Source organism: Pipra filicauda, unplaced genomic scaffold (assembly GCF_003945595.2).
Source record: "Pipra filicauda isolate LSUMZ 115617 unplaced genomic scaffold, ASM394559v2 scaffold16_size7369187_pilon, whole genome shotgun sequence".
Classification (NCBI taxonomy): domain Eukaryota; kingdom Metazoa; phylum Chordata; class Aves; order Passeriformes; family Pipridae; genus Pipra; species Pipra filicauda.
In genome coordinates, this window is record NW_024104207.1 from 2,309,685 (window position 1) to 2,326,944 (window position 17,260).

Consider the following 17,260-nt stretch of genomic DNA (forward strand, 5'->3'; position numbering starts at 1 on the left):
TGCAGGATTTTTACCCAATGACTCATTAACCCCCCTGCCAAAAAAACTTTGGTTTTTTCCTTCTTTTTTTCATTTTGCTTTGCTTTGTTTTGTTTCTGTGTAACAGACAGCCAAACATGTTAGCCTTTCCTTACAGATTCCCATATTCTGGACAACTGTACCAGATTCAAATCTTTCTCAAAGAAATTATCACGACAAAGAAACATCAATTATACACATTTTTATTTTGTGACTAGGCAAGACCACCTTCCCAGATTTTGGTGTTCCTGGCCATGACTCAGTCCATATTCTTCCAAAGTGTGCTTTCCTCAGCTGTGGATCACACATTTAGTTTAGACAGTCTTACACTCCCTTGCCACGGACCATTTCTGCACCATTGTTTAAAAATCTCCCTGTTAGACATTGATAATGCAAACAGTCGGGAATCAAATGCATAGCTTTACAGAGAAGCATCAAGATAGATCATTCAATTGGCAGAGGTGTGCAGCAGTCTCATCTTACTTAGATTTCAGGCTTTGTTTGCCTTGGATGAACTAACTGTTCCTAAATCCCCCAAAGTGACATGCATGCATGAACAAAGCAGTCTAAGGTACTTCACTTTATTCTAGTTCTTTGAGAGGTGTTGATAAACACAGGTGAGCACACAGATAGGCAGTGACCTGAAACTTGTGATGAAATCACATCTGAATGAAGGATCTATGGCCATCATCTCCTTCATAGCATCCTTCACACAGAACAGAATCCACAGATAAAATTTGTCCAAAGGATCTGACTTCAAAATTGTGTAATGCATAGTTACCTAAAGTAGAATATATTTCAGGGCAATACATGGATAAATATTAAACTTACTATACAAACACTTGGTATAAACACCATTTTCCAAAGAACTTTTTTTTTTAAATTGAATATTTCACTAGAGAAGATATATATTCACATGTGGGTTTTTGCCAGCTACTTGCAAGATAAACCTACACGATACAAGTAACATTTAAAATCACCAGTGGCTTTAGCCATTGTCAGTGACTTGAAAACATATTGCAATCCAAGACAAATAGGAAGCACAGAGAAAAAGTTATAGTGGACATGACAGAATTTTTGCAGTGCTGAAAGAACAGAACTTGTATCACAAATAGCATTTTTTTAACCTACAAAACCAAACAATTTAAAAAACCACATGATGTGTCCTTGAACGACTCTTTTATAGAAATTGGAAACAGCAAAAGGAACTACATAGCAAAATGTGGTACAACTCTGAATATGGAAAATGCTATTTTGAATCAGAAGGGGGGTAGTTTCAAACAGACCTCCTTAGTTCTTTCACATGGCTGAAAATCATGAAATTATTTTTGTGACCAATCACGAAATCTTTCTCTGTTGGCTGAAATGAAGTTTTTATTTCTGATCATTTCACACATCAGGACAGAAGATTTTTTAACAGAGTTGGGATTGGAGTGTTTTTAATTGTTTTAAGGGCTGATGCAGATATTATGAAACAACAGATACATTTACACTTTACAAGATTAAGAATAATCTATTCCTTAAAGTCAGGATTTTTTTCCCCTACAAGACAAAATAGGACATAACAGACCAGGGAACACACAGAAACAATTTTGCCCTGGATGATTTAACACAGCACATAAATGAGTTTCTGGGCACTGTAACACACTTTCTTTCTACGTCTACTTGGTTGAGAAAATATTTTTATTTTTTCTCTCAATTCATCTTTTACTCTGAAGTTCAGCTATGCAAAATTGACACCATTCTACTCAAGATACCTGTTCTTTCCCTCTAACAGCTTCCAAACTTCTAAATTCAGTGATTAAAAAAGCATTTTCTCTTCTCTATTCCAGACCACACTGTACAATCTCTTCAGTATGATTTTACATAAATTGTGATTCCAGAACCTTTATTGCTAACCCTGGAGCTAGAAAGAGCTCAGATAGACTTTTCAATTTTGTGATGAATTTTTCAAGGTTCTTAGTCAGTTAAGACACAATCTTTTAGTCATAATCTGAGTAGATTTTGTATGGAACTCCTGAAAGACAATATATACATACACACTAAAGACATGATCAGACAGAATATTCAAACCATTCTAAAGTTCTACTGACCTAAAATTATTAAACTTTCCAAAAGGACACTACTGGTCTTTCATCTTTAATATCCAGGTAGAACTTTTGTCAGAACTTAAGTTACAGGAGGTTTTGTGAAATGAATATAAAATGGGTTGAATCATGCAATGCGCTTATACTTCTCTTAGTCAAAATGGTACTTGTAATGATGGGAGGCTACAGAGTAGCTGGTACTATTCATACAATTATCTCTGTGATCTTAGCACCAGTGCAGAGAGACGGATGGAAGATGGCAAAATGTTCCTCTTTGGAATATTGGTAGTGTCTGTACAAACCTGGTCATTCAGATTATAGTTTAGTAGAGCTAATGCAGTATACCTAAATATTTCCAAAATTGCTAGTAAATCTCTATTAAGACCTCCCCAGGCTTGTCTTCTAACCAGTTCTAATGTTCAAGTCCAAGCTATTTTAAAAATGCCTGTATATTGTCAGTGGGATCTGATTTTTTTTTTTATTCCTTAGGAGGCCTCATTTACATGGCTTCCTTGCTACAAAATTGATAATTCTTGATCTTAAGTGCAGAAGTGCAAAACCAGTTCTTACCGAGGAGATAATACTCTGTTGATAGATCTATGGCAACTGAAGAAAACAATACACTGTCCACTGTAAAGCCACTCACACAGCTCCTGATGCTTCATCCTTTCTTTAGAACAACAACAAACAAAAGCCAGGTGACTTGATCTTTTTCTTGAGCAGGTCATTCACTTCTTAATCTTCCTAAGGTGAAATCCATCCTGTTGGAATGGGATATATATTCGGTTTACATGCTACTTAGTCCTGCTTAAGTCCCACTTGTGTTTAGGAACATAAGTGACTCAGTTTTTGCACATGCCTTGTGCAGCCCACCAGAAGTAAGCAGTGGTTAGAGATCATAGATAGTGATCTCTGTCCTAATACAGGCAAAAATTCACAGAATATGTACTGAGGGGTTTTTTCCTCTCCTGAAATTTGTGGCTCCTCCTTATGTCTGACCCAAGTACATCACGTTATTTCAGGCTTCAGCAAAACTCCTTCTCCTTCTTCCTCCTTCCTCACAGCTTATCTGATTTGATCACATAACTTAGCAGTGCAGACTGTATAACCAAAATACGATGTATCCCTAGCGAATTTCTACTGTGTTACCCATTTTGCAAATCAAGTACAGTGTAATCCAGTAAAGATATCAATTAGCTTATTTTGATAACTTTTTAAAAAGTTAAAATGACCAAATGTTTTCGGCAGCTTGACCTAAGCATAAACAGAAATTTTTCTGACAAACTTTAAGGAGTGCACAAAAATATATCATAGGGGTAAGATTCAATGGAAAACCAGAGCATAAATATATGTACTAGAGAAAGAAAAGAGTCTGGAAAAAAACTGCATTTGTTGAATACTTACCAGTTGAGCCCTGCTCCAAGAGTCAAGTCCAAATGCTTCTGGAACAATAGGCTAGGGCTAAAACCCATTTTGCAGTTGCTACAGTTTTGCTTGTAGTTGTTTGAGGTCCTTTTTTAAAATCTCCTTATGCACATAAAAGAATCACGTGACTCCTTTACTAAATTGCATATTTGTAGTGAAATAGTTTGACATATAGACTCACAGAGAAGCAGAGATATGACTAATACAATTTCTGTTTGTTTGTTTTTCACACGTTTTTCAAAACTTACCTGGATTGTTTGGATGTTGCCTTGTATAACTGAGTAAGCTTACATTTTTTCCAGGTCATTCATAAGTTTTACTGTAAAAGAGAAAGATAATGGCATTGCAATAACCAAGACAGGAGAGGAGAAAAAAATATGCAAAATCTTGTCTCCATACAGCTATGTCAGCTAGAATTTTGAACTGTATTCCAATGATAACTTATTCATTCATTGAAGTTTATTTAAGCTTTTGCGGTTTTTCTGATGGATGGACTTGGAAACTGCCATGACACTTTTCAGCATCATGTTACAGCTAAACCAGAAAGATGATGTGGGCACTATTTTATCAGCTCTGCACTTTTCTGTATTTTCACTTTCATTTCCTCTAAGTATCAAACAGTTATATTGGCTTGGTGTGAGACACACAAACATTTTAGCCAGTAGCAATCAGGAGTAACAATGGGCTGTCATCTGGGCGCTTCAGACTACCCGACGCAAACCCCCAGGTGACCAGGAGTTAGCTCACAGCATGAAACCAAGGCAAGATTTGAGTTCAGTCCCAGTGGACCTTCAGAGAAACACCTCTGTTTGAAATGTTAAAGGCAGCAAAAAAAGTGGAAGAAGGGCAGGCAGATTTGCCACTTCAGGGAGGGACACATTACTCTGTTGTTTTCAAGGATGGCAGACAGGATACTCTAGTTTTTGGCTGTCCTGTGGTCTGACATCTCATTGGCAGCAGCAAGTCATGGGGCTTGCTTCTGGAGTGCATCTGCTGGTTTCATTTCATTCAAAAAACATCAGGTTCATGCACTCCAGGATGACTCTGCAGCAAGAACCACAACGTGAATAGTGAGAGTGATCAGGAGATTCCCATCAAAAGCACACATGTCTACAACACTAAAATCCATCTGAGTTCATTTCCTAGGGTTTTCAATTAGACCTTGGAAAATTCCACAGATATGGTCAGGAGGGAATAAAATGATCTAAAACAATAGTCTCTCTCTCCTTCACTCACTGAAGCTGTACAGGGAAGGCTAACGATAGAATTAGGCATTATTCTACTCTTCCTGTCTCAAGGAGTTGCACAATAGAAAGAAAAATCTGTGTTACAACTGTACTGAGGATTGGTTCTAGTACTAAATATTTTCTCAGGGATCTTCAGGAATTGACATGGTTGCGAAAATATGCTCTCTACCTAGTTAACTTTTTCCTTCTGTTCCTGAGCAAGTTCACCTGTCTGACTGAAGAGAAAGTTCATTCAGTTCACCATCATCCCTCATGTCTTCTCTTTTTCCTTTCATACCCACCATTGCTCTAGCTTACATTTGATATACTGCCTGAGATACAGTAAATAAAATTCTAGCCAATACATCAGTGGATAAAAGCTGGAACAACTAAAAAAAAATAATTTTGAAACAACAGATTTGCAAGTCATCGTGTGCCTTATGCACTTCTATCCTTTCCTGAGCCTGTTTTTTTCCACTGCAGGACCTTTTAAGAGAAGACTATCTCTTACCCTCTATTTACAGAATCAGCCCTTACGGTCACTGGAACCTCCAAGGACTACCACATTTTAAAAAATAAGTAAAACAATAATGCACAAAAGAGAAGAATGTGTCTATCAGACAGAATTATTTAGTTCTATCTCTATTGCATAAATTTAATCAGATATGACCAAAATTTTTCATTCAAGTTTTCATTGCCAAGAAAACTTTGGTAGATCATTTTGACCCAGACAAAACAATTACAGAATTGTCTGAACTATAAATATTCCTGTTTCTTTCTTTAACCTTGGCTTGCATTTCATTTTCCTCTGCTTAAGCAATACTATTTCATTCTAAAAGGTTTAAGGGGAGTGAATAAAAAAATTAATAAATAAAACAAATAAAAGATAGATACATAACAGAACCCCTCTATGGTTTATATAACCTTCTCTAGTCATGAGAAAAGAGTTCTGAGGTCTTACAAGGGTTATACCCCTTGGGCAGATTTCCAAAGATTGTGAAGATTGAGACTACAGAGTTAACATGAATTAATAGCTAGTGTTCTGCAATCCCTTCAAAATATGATGTGTTTGTGTGCTTATGAAGCAACTTGGGAGGTTAATGAGTAGAAGTACGTACTCCACATAATCATTTAAATTAATTATATTTGCAAAAAAAAAATTAACATATTGTCTGCATCTTTGTCTTTGGGCATCTAATAAAATATGTTAAATGTTTCCTGATTACTATTATCCACTTATGTCTAAATAATATCAAACACTAGGTATTCCATGACACTTTTTTCTAACAGATTTTTCTGTTACCCAATTCCCTACATCCCCAATCCCACCTGCAGAGTTCTTTGGTTACAGGTCCATAACCTGAGGCCAGGTGATTTATCTGCCAGTGCTCATATTAAGCACTTCTCTTGCCATATCAAATGTTGAGACACCTTGTGAAACCATGAGTGTCACTGATAGGTAGGAACTATCTCTCAGCAATTAAGCATGACAGAACTGTCCTAGGCCACAAGTTCATAGAATCATATATTCAGTACTTACTAACAATGTAAATATATACAGCTACAAAATTAGTCATATTTTACAGTGGGAAGAGGCTATTATGAAGACTTTTTGCACTCTTAAAGACACAGACCACTGATGTGCAGCTGCAGCTGGTTGCTGTGGAGTCCTTGGTTCATGCTCAACCCTTTCAGAAACTGTGGGATACAGAGTGGTTCCTCTGTCCATTTAAACAGTGCTTCTGGGCTGAAGTTTCATTTCGAAGTATGTACCAGTAAGAGCAGAGATGAGTGCCATGAAAATGAGGAAACAATTTTATGATTTTTTAAACAAAACACTAGTGTTTCTCCATTACAGAACTTCTTGAAAGAGAAAGATAAAGCCTCCTCTACCAGCACAGCATGAATCAATGTCAAAACTTATCTGAAAAAGCTGAAGGGATTTCCAGTGGGATGCCAGCAAAGATGAAGCTCCATTTCAATACAGCATCCCAGTTAATTCCCTAGTGAAGAAGCAGCAGAAATTCATGCAGTGGGATGACTGCTGTCCTGTTGGAAGGTAAAACTTGGTATTAAAAAAGCAGAGGGAGTGGAGGGAGGAGGCGGGGAAATAGCTCTAGGGAACACATTCTGGCTTTAATTCCTATGGGGGATTAAGCATTTTATGTTATGGTTTCTGACAAAGACAGCATGAATGCAATTGTAACTGATCTGTATGGTTTAAAGAAACCTTTCACACGGTCTACAGCTCCGAACCACCTGGTCTGGCAGGCAGGACTGCTTTTTTGCTTCACTAAAAGACCACCAAACCTGGTATGAACCACAAATTATCTCAAATTTTACAAAAGATGAAGCCCTGCCAAGACTTTCAGACTAGAGAAATTCAGAATAACATTTGTGTGCATCTGAATATCAATTTCTCAGGACCCTGTGTGGCCTGCCTCCTTCCTTCCCTTCCTCTGTCTCCCTCCCTCTCTCCTAGAGGTTTAGCTGACCGCAGGCAGGGCTGTTGCCCACAGCAAAAGCTGCTGCGAGGGAAGAACTGGAAAATGCCCTGGCCAGGGCTGTATAACCTTTATTTGGAGGCTGCCTCAGATGAGGCTCCTACTCTCAGTCTCACCACGTTTTCCTGCAGTCATGTCTGACCCTGGCTCCCCCCAGCAGGCCCATATCCTGACCCCCACCTGCCGGCCCATGTCCTGGCCCATTCTCAGCCCATCACCATCTCTAGGGAGGTGACTTGATGCCTGGTGTTCCCAGCTGCCCTGCTCCTTGCTGGGGGATAAGATGGACCCTGGCTCCTTAGTCATGCCCCAATGGACCCCCGTGGTCAGGCCCACATCCCTCAGGGACTGCAGAATCACAGAATACGCCGAGTTGGAAGGGACCCACAAGGATCATCGAGGGCAATTCCTAGCCCTGCACTCATTCCCAAATCTCTGAGCCCTGGCCCTGAGCACAGGACCCAGCCTTCAGCTCCTGACAAAAATTTGGACCACAAGCATTAGGACTGCAAGATAACCATGAATTTTTTAAGATGGGATTTAGCTTTTGAAGAGTCTCACTTTTACGAAGAAATCTAGCCTAACAAATTTTGAAGAGAGTAGCATTAAAAAAACATGTCCCTTTCATCAAGTTGCACAATACCTGAGCTAACAGTAAAAATGAAAATAATATCCTGTACACACTGTCGTTGGCTACGGGATTTAAAATACTAAAAGTAATCCCATTATTATAGCCCTGGCCTCAGTAAACATTTGTTGTACACCAGAAAGAACCCAGAACAACTAATATCAATATGCATTCAGAAATAACGACAACCTTAAAGCATTCTTATGGGCAAAACTGCCTCATTATTTACTTTACAAGCTTCAGGACTAGGATTTCTGAAGCTCTTTTTCAGTCCACTTTTAAAGTGAGAACGCACCCCATCTTTCCCGCAGGACTTCCCTATTTTTCAAGGCCTCATCACTTTACGCTTGTACATAATGGAGCTGTTTAAATGTGGCAATAGGAGGTCTAATGAAATATTACCACTCCATTTCTTCAAGGACTCCTTTGGATTCTTGTGTCATTTATCCTTCTCTGAATCATAGTGTTTACTTTGGACTCTTCTTCTGGAATCGGTCTTCAGTGTGCCTGATTGATTTGATGAATCACTGAGCTGCCAGTGACCTTTGACCCCACTCAAGAACAGAAATGTTTCTCTGAGGCTGGCAGCCTGTGCTCTCTCTTGGCACTGCTACAGGTTTTCTCTGAGGAGCAGCTCTTTGATGACACGTAGTCTGCTTGGAGGAGGCCTATTGACATCACTGGAATTGGCTTCCCTTGCACACTGGGGGTAGGAGATACAATTCAAGGAGATTTGAAAGGCACGGGAGGATGGGGGAGGGGATGGTCTTCTGCGAGTCACTGATCAAATGGCTTGTTTCTTCTCCAGAGTCAGAAACAGTTCTCTTCGAAGTGGGGCAAGGGATTTGAGGCCATTGGCCTGCGTGCAGCTGGGACTCCAGCTGAGTTGCTGTTGTCTGCTTAGTAACAACAATTTTTCTCAGTTAGAAACTTCAGAAAACAGCATGTGTTTGGAGAGGCAGGACAATGCTGTTGCTGCTGCAAAGTACGGGGTATCCTCATCTCCCTACTCTGACTGCAGTGGAAGCTGAGAGCTCTCAGCACTTTGTTGGCAGTGATCATCACCTCGTGATTAGGTCCATGGACAATTAAGGCTTTCAGATATTCCACACAGAAGTGATGAAGAGTTGCAAACATGAGGTTCTGATTCTCACTACTGTTATGAAGTGTGACTATTGAAACATTTATTTCCACTTCCAGTATTTGTCCATATGTGTTCTCCACTATGGGGTATGAGGACACAGTGTGGGGTTGCAATTTGAAATCTTTGGCAAGCAGGATCTGCTGGGGACATTCCTATTTCTCATATGTCCACCTCCTGTGATGCCAAAAGTGTCAAGGGCAGTTCAGGTATAATAGCAGTTTCTTCTCAGCATTCATGTTCTCCCCGGATAATCACTGGTATTATAGTCAGTAGGTGCAATAATCTTAGCTTAACAGTGCTAATTAGGTAGCTGTTCCCTGAAAGTTCTTTAATCAGATTTAGTTTGTAGTCAGAAATCAAATGATATTCCTCCTTTGGGATAAACTGTTCTACGTTGGGATTGCTGGATTGAAACAATGCCCATCTTTTAAGACAGAATCACTTCTTGCTTGAAGAATGCAGTATTTTACCAAGAAGGGCCTCAGAAACTGCAACAAGTATTTAAAGATGCTTTTTTCCTTTCTTTTTTTCTTTCTTTTTTAATTTTCCCACACCCTTCCCTATTCAGTCCAACTAATCCCATCTGAAATCTCAGAGTTCAGAGTAACAGTTCCTCCACAGTTCTGTGTTCCCAGGATTCATACTCACTCCCCCTGGTCCAGGAGGCTCTGCTCACCCTTATCATTTTTATCCTGAAGGAATTATCACTCTTGAACGGTGTGTTTTTAGGACAATGGTAACTGAATATGCAATCTAGATGAAAGAGGTCTCTTCAATCAACTTTTGCTAAAGAAATCTAATTGTTTTATTCAATCTTGTCCCAAAGGGCCTCTGCACACAGAAATCGGGACTTCAGGAAATGCAAGAGACCTAGTCAGCATCTGTAGCCATGTCCTTACCTAATTATCCATGTGGAGACTAGAATAACTGCTAGCATTGCTTACAGAGATCAGTGGCTTTGTTAAGTTCATTAACACTATATGCTTTTGTTTCTTTAACCTATGTCCGTGCTGGTCCAGAATGAAAAATGCACAGCTCTAAGTTCACAGTGGCAAAGGACATCCAGATTTCGAAAGAACAAGCTACTCCTGCTCTCAAATGGGTTGACCATTCCTCTAGTACACATGTAACAGCGGACAGACAGCCTGATACAGACAAGTGGAAAAGCAACCAACTGTCTAAACAGAAAGTAGGTTGCACAAAATTGGGGCAGAATTGTAGAGAAAAGCACCTTACATGACAGATGATCACAAACTAAACTTTTGAAAAAAATAAAAACTTCATACTGGATATTTATAAACTGGAGCGTGGTTTTGCAAGACACATGATGCAATCTTTCTGCTCTTCTTGTAATCAGATTTGAGTCCCATGCATGTTAGAAATACAGAACACCTGAAAACAGTGCAGTGAAAAACAAGAAAAGTATTTTGAGCCCTATAATGTGTAACTTATGAGAAGAGATTGATACTGGTTTGCTTGGGAGGAAGGGATTTAGAAAAAAAATGGGTTAGCTTTCATAAACCATATTTCTGACTTACCTTTTACTTATAGTAGGAAAAATCAAAGACAATGTATTAGAAGCCAAAAATCCAGGATGTTATTTCACTGCCAACTATAATTACAGTAAAAGATCAGTCAGGGGAATATTAACAGAGGTATATAAAATGAGAAATTAGGAAATACGTTCAGCTCCTTTGTGCTTATTTCCTTTTGTAGAATGAAATGAATGAAGAGTCACTGTGTGCTTCAACAATTTATGTACCAGTGAGAAGTGGAAAATTCAACTAGGACATTCAGGCAAAATAAGTACTAATCTGGGATAAAAAAGTTTCTTATCCAACTAAATTATGTAAGTTTAAATGCATGTAAATACTGGAATAGACACAGAGTCGAACAGGATTAGTTTCCTTAGTTCTGGATTAAAATGCTTTGTCAAGGCATGAATCAAAGTTGAATTGATCAAAATATTTGAAGGTTCTGGGGATGCAAAAATCAGTCAACAATTACACAATTCCATATATTTACAGTTGGTTGATTCATTGGTTGGAGTGTGGTGTACATGTTTTCTTCTGTATGTCAAGAAGGAAGATAAAAATACCATGATCTTCTAAGAGGCTATGAAGAGCAAAAGTGGCATGAAAGACGTTATAAAGTCTACCAGGGAACTACCATACTGTTTTACTATTTCAAACTATTTTTTGTTGAAATATAAGTAGCGGGGCATTGAATGGTATGATTTTTTTTCCCTAAGTCTTTCCTAGATGCATACCTGTTACTTTTATCCATTTTACCATAGACAACAATGTCTGTGTCCAACAACATGGAGGAAGACAATTAGTCTAAAAGATCTTACCTGCTAGAGGACAAACTAAACTCATTTCTCTTGCCTTTTCAAATCCTGACTGAGACTTCACATTAGATGCTAATGAGAAAAAACAAAAACTGGCATTTTTGAAAACTGTGTTTTGTTCTCAGTTCCTCAATGACCTTCTGTGGAAATCTGGAGAAACCCCCTTACCAGTCTATTACATCATTCTCCATCTGTCCTTCCCTCCACTTATGGCTTCCATACAGGCTTGCACCTGTGTACCACACAGGCCACTTAACAGGTTTTCCAGGACAACAAAATGCATCTTAAACTGTGCTTGTGCAGTACCTAGCAAGTTATCCATGAAGCTTGATTAGAGCTTTCACTACTGATGCAGAACAAATAACGACAACTTGGTTTTGTTTGTTTCAAATTCATGTAAATGGGCCACTCATGAGGGGTCTCCAGGGACACAAGCAAGTCCATGGGCACTGGAACTAGTGACTCACTTTTAGTCCATTTAAGTTTTGTAACTGAATTTTGCTCTATGAGATTTATACTTCTAATACATGAAAGAGATTAGAGATCTGCTAATTATAAGAAAAGATTTCAGTGTTTTTGTGACTTACTAGTAAAAAGAGAATCCACATGGAAATCTTAATCAATCGTATTGGCACAAATCTTATGTACTTAATAAACTTTTGAAATGTCTGTCAAATTCAGCTCTGTCAAGTCAATTAAAACTGGCCAATGAACGTAAAACTTCTGTTAGTCATTTACTAGCAGATGATAGACAGATGGTTGTACCAGCTTCATTTCTTTGAGAAACCAAGATTAGTAAAAACCCTACTTTGAGTACTAGTTAATTTTTCACTGTCAGTACCTTATCTTCCTTCAGGATCTATGTAATTTGATAGTCTGCATGTGATACCAAATACGGGTTAAATATAAGATAACTGTACAGCCTCACACATATCCCTGTTTCAAAGTCAGATCTAAGTCCAAAACTGAAATCCCAACCTACTTACAGATATTCTTATTCAGTCTAATTTGCTGTTGAAGCTTTGCCACTAACAAGGAAGCACCTGAATCCTGTGCTTCTAGCAGTCTATATAAGAGTTCATTTATTTTTCCATCATTTGCTATAAAATCATGTAGTGGCTGAGGTGGGAATGGACTGCTGGAAAACATCTAGCCCAAACCCCCTTCTCCAAGCAGAGCCAGCTGGAACAGTTGCTCAAAACTGATTTTTGGTTTAGTGATGAGGTTTCTCATATCCAAGCAATGACCTATATATCACAGCACCATTACTTAATGTTTAGGAGAGGACTTGTATCTATTCCAATATTATTAACATCTCTAAAAGTAGCAATCTCAAGTGAGTGCAGCTGCTATGGTCCAAAATTACAGTCATTTGGGTCCTTCTGTCTGGTCAGAGTCTTTTTGCTTAAGCTCAGAAATAGGTCATTCTTAAGTAATTCTATTTAAATGCGCCAGTGCAGTGATGTGAATAAAGCAAAGGTCACCTTGGATGAAGTCAGTCCAGTGAACACAGGTAATGAATGCTTCTGAATCAGCATGTTCAATCAAACACTTGCTCCCATTTGCCTGGATAAAATTAAGTGCGCCTTGAAAAACCTTTATGGAATGATTTTTGTTATATTCCACTAAGAGTGTGTAAGAGAAATGTTCTCACTTAAAGGCCATACCAGAAAAATATAGAATATCTGTAGTGTTATATTCACTTATGAGTGAAACAGGAATGATGATTTCCTTCTGCATCCTGAAGAATAGGTTTTATAAATGCATACCGCTTTTGTCTTGGACTTGAACTTTTTAGCTTTACTTGTCTTATTTTATACATCTAAATTAAAATAAAAATTTTGTTCTAAGAATGCCTGTTTTTCCTTACTAACTGAGAACGAAGCATAGGTGTAGATATCCTGTTAAGCCTGTTGACACCTGTTAAGCTAGGTGTAGATATCTGTATGTATATATGGCCAGTCTTCGCGAACGAAGATTTGGGAAAGGTCATTAACCCTTCGAGCCTGCGCAGTGGATTTTTTAGGTGAGACACAGTGTGCGCTGAACTGAGCCCACCCTTTAATCCTGAGGTTCAACTGCCGGGGCCAAGCAAGCTTGGACGGTGGCAGAGAGGTCCTCAGGACGTAGGTTTGGTGTAGATATCTACACAGATGGTTAAATACCATTTCTGGTTGGGTTTGGTGGATAGTATTCTTGCCTTTTTTTTGTTTTGCTTTGTTTTGTTTTTTGTTTGTTTTGTTTTGTTTTGTTTTGTTTACCATAATATCCTCTGTCTCACACATGTGGAAATGGACCTTTTATTACAGTTATATCTGCAAATGGGGCATTTTGATACATAGACCAAATGGAATGGCCAATCCTTTATGGCCAGTATTCCTTTGGGAAATATAATTTAACAGTTACCCTTGGCTCATCATTAACAATCTCAAACAATTTCTGTTTTGATCTTGAAAAACCTTTGGTATTTCTTAGTTATGAACATGAGTCAGTGGCCTTCAATCTCCCGAAAATATTAAGAAAACAGAAAAAGAGAAAAATTTCCCTAGCAAAAGGAATGTAAGTGAAAAATGCCACCTCTGTAAACTCAGTCTGAGGAAGATCTGTATTTTATGCATACATCAAACTCTTCAGCCTCCCTTTGCACAAGTGAAGCAAGAATTTGGCTCTCTGGTTTTACAATTATTTAATAAAAAATACACAGCTATGAAGAAAGCCTAGCAGCTGGCTTCTGATGCACACCATACTGCAGTTCCCCAGGGTAACCTGCCAGGCATCTTAGGTGGTTCAGATAGTGGCTGATGGTCTGTGCAGACTAAACCCTACATTTCTGCAAGTACTGACTATGACTTGAGCAGAGTATTTTTCTTCCCCTGCCTACCTTTTTCATATGGTTTGTCAGTCCCTATAAAATTTTGTGTGATTTTATTGTTGCTGCTTTCCCTGCACTCATTTCTCTAAGCCACATCTGGAATGTTACATGTCTCCCTCTGACAGATGTTCTGCTGACTTTTCAATAGCTTCAGTAAAGTGATATTGGCATAGATACTGTAAAAAAGTGGAGGCCCCTTTGCAGCACAAATCATCACAATATGTCTCCATCTGCCACTGAGCCTTTAAGTATAGTACTGATATTTTTGTCCAAGACTATTTTGAGTTAGCAGCTATGCTTTTGTTAACAGGAATTGTGACAGAACTTCATTTTTCATTGTGATTTGCATTCAAAGCCCTGTGCACAGGAGCATTTACTTTGTCTATATACAGGTTTGTCTATATGAAAGTGTACTTACAAATTGATACAGGCACAGGTGCATTTTGACTGACCCAGGGTGAGCAAAATTAATATCCTTGACCCATTAACTAGCAGAAAGCCTCTATTAATAAACTTTATTAATAGAGTGTCCAAAAGTTTTGTGTCTCACAGTTGAACCACACAAATTCAGATGCACTCCCCTCTCCTCCTCACCACACAATATCTCTGTCTCATCACAAGGGTCAGATTTTTCCCTTCCTCCCCTGGCAGTATCTCTGGCACACATGAGCCTCCGTAACACTTTCTGAATAAGAAAAGAGCTCTCTTTGACAGTTGAATGGTTCTCTTTATAGTATACAAAATGTGTTTCATTTAGTATGAAAAGAAGGGGGATTAATTTTTGCAATGTGACCCCTGAAGTATCATCGATGGAAGAGAATGAAAACAAACTTTAGATGAATCAGGTGACAGATACATTTGGCATTCAAAGTTATGTACAAGACATGTTTTTAAAAACAATCCCTTTGGCTTAATACACTTCAGGAAATTAATATTTAACCTGAAGAAAATTTAGAAATCCCTAAGAGCCCCCATCAGGAACTGCTATTTGATGTTGTCGGACCCGGCAAATAGCTGTACAGATTCCTCCCATCACAGCCTTTTTGTCTTCGTTTTTCTCTGGTTTCATTCTCAGTACCTGTTGGACTGTGATGGTGGGAGACTGACTCCCAAAACCTTGGCATTGCTATGCTCTTCTGAGTGCTGTGGCAGGTAAAATGGGGAGGATATTCTACTTTTCCTGTAGGTTATCCCTGGTTTTATCAGGAAATTAAAATGCTCTGAGAGCGTTTCCTTTTGAATTAATAACTCTTTCCACAACTTCAGTTTTATTTGACATTTCAAATGCAAAACACTTTCAACATAAGAAGTGTCAGGCTTTTTGCTAAAAGATTATTTATGTACTTCTAAATTATGAAGCAGTGTATGAAAAACTAGTAGTCCTAATAAGGCAAATTGACAACATTAGCTTATCCCACATGGACATATCTATGCAGTGTTTAATGAGCAGTAGAAAAGGTAAAGATGTCTCAGATACTTCCATTTCTTACTTATTATTCACAGTAAAATATTTACAGTTCCTTGCAAAAATTAATCCCTCTTCTTGAGAAATACAAGTTCAGGATCTTGAATTGTTTTGACATCACAGCCCAAAGGTTTTCTAAGCCACTTTTCAACAATGTGAAAACACAGTATTCATTTATTTTGAAAATATAGAAATTACTGCAGTAGTTTTTCAAGTAATCTTTTATTTCTGAAAGTACTGCAAAATCTATAGTGGTTCTCCTCTGTTTTGGGATGTGAGCATGACCTAAGAAGTTGATGCAAAGTAACAGCTGATATGAAATAGGTTGTGATTTACCAAAAGCAGTGTTAAATTGCAATATTTCATGCTTTCTTGGGAGAAACAACACAGGGAGGAAAGTATGTATGTAATTACGGAGCTAAACAATGCACACTTTTTGAGAAATAGTAGCCATCACATTATGAACTCGTTCTGCACAGGAATGAAAATGCACAACTATCCTTCCAGTGTTACAACACTACAATGTTTTGCACTGGAGTTTTTTTAAGAACGCTTTCTAATCATTATTTCATGCTCTAGGACATACAGGAGCATTATTAAACCCCAGTTCATAGAAGAAAAAAGCCATACTGGTTTTTTCCAGAATATTCCAGAAATAAGTAAGTAAAACTGTTTAATTTTAGTATATATGCATCATTAAGAAAAAAAATGAATCTTAAGTGCAGTATTCAGGTGTTAAATCTGGAACTACATTGTACACAGATGCATTGGCATAAGGATAGGGGAAAATATTTTTAGTATAGGCAACACAGCAGCCATGGAGCCAATCTCCAAACCCCAGTGCTCAGGAGCTTAGCATATATTCCCCCTCTTCTCTGTAGGTGACTGCACACAAGGTAGCTGCAGGTCGGATTTCTTACTATGGCTATTTCTTTGGCTGTCACAATACACTGAGTGGATTCATGTCACAGGTGTGAGGTTCTGTTTCAATAACTCAGTTGTACTATCTCTCTCACCAGAAGGCACTCGACGCCTTCTGGAAGAGAACTGGAAGAAAACAGTTCTTCCTCTCTGCAGAAAAGTGAAATGGTTTTGAATAGAACCTTCCTTCCCAGAACATGTCATTTCCATAAAAACTTAACCAGACTTCAGGTCTTCCATGTAATTAGAATGATTGCTAATAACAAAAATCATCTTCTCATTTTTATTCACAAAAAGTTACCATAGATGGAAACAGAAAAAAACCCTAATAACTGAAAATATTTTACATGAAAGACCCTTCAATCACTACAAAAAAGTTGATATTATCCACATGTATTCAAATGTAAAATATTAAATATTTCCCCCTTTGAAAATATTCCATAAATATTGTCTTATTAAACTCAGATAATATATTAAATATCAGGATCATTTGTTAAAGTAGGCATTAGTTCTGAAACATTTTTCTGTACTCAAAAGAAGATATGTTTGAAATTCTGTGCCTTCCAGTGTATAGATCTCATTCAAGTTAGCAGAACAGCATTCTTTTGATCTACCTCTCC

General features: G+C 38.1%; 1 long non-coding RNA gene across 2 annotated transcripts; it reads right to left on the reverse strand.

Moving 5' to 3' along the window:
• Positions 1-205: 205 nt before the first annotated feature.
• LOC113998410 lies at positions 206-5,401 on the reverse strand. Of its 2 annotated transcripts, XR_005562921.1 has the most exons (3): positions 3,779-5,401; positions 3,510-3,632; positions 206-2,866 (listed from the first exon to the last, which is right to left on the reverse strand). It is a non-coding gene; the product is annotated as an uncharacterized LOC113998410 (long non-coding RNA). The 2 variants fall into 2 exon arrangements; XR_005562922.1 differs by lacking the exon at positions 3,510-3,632.
• Positions 5,402-17,260: the final 11,859 nt, after the last annotated feature.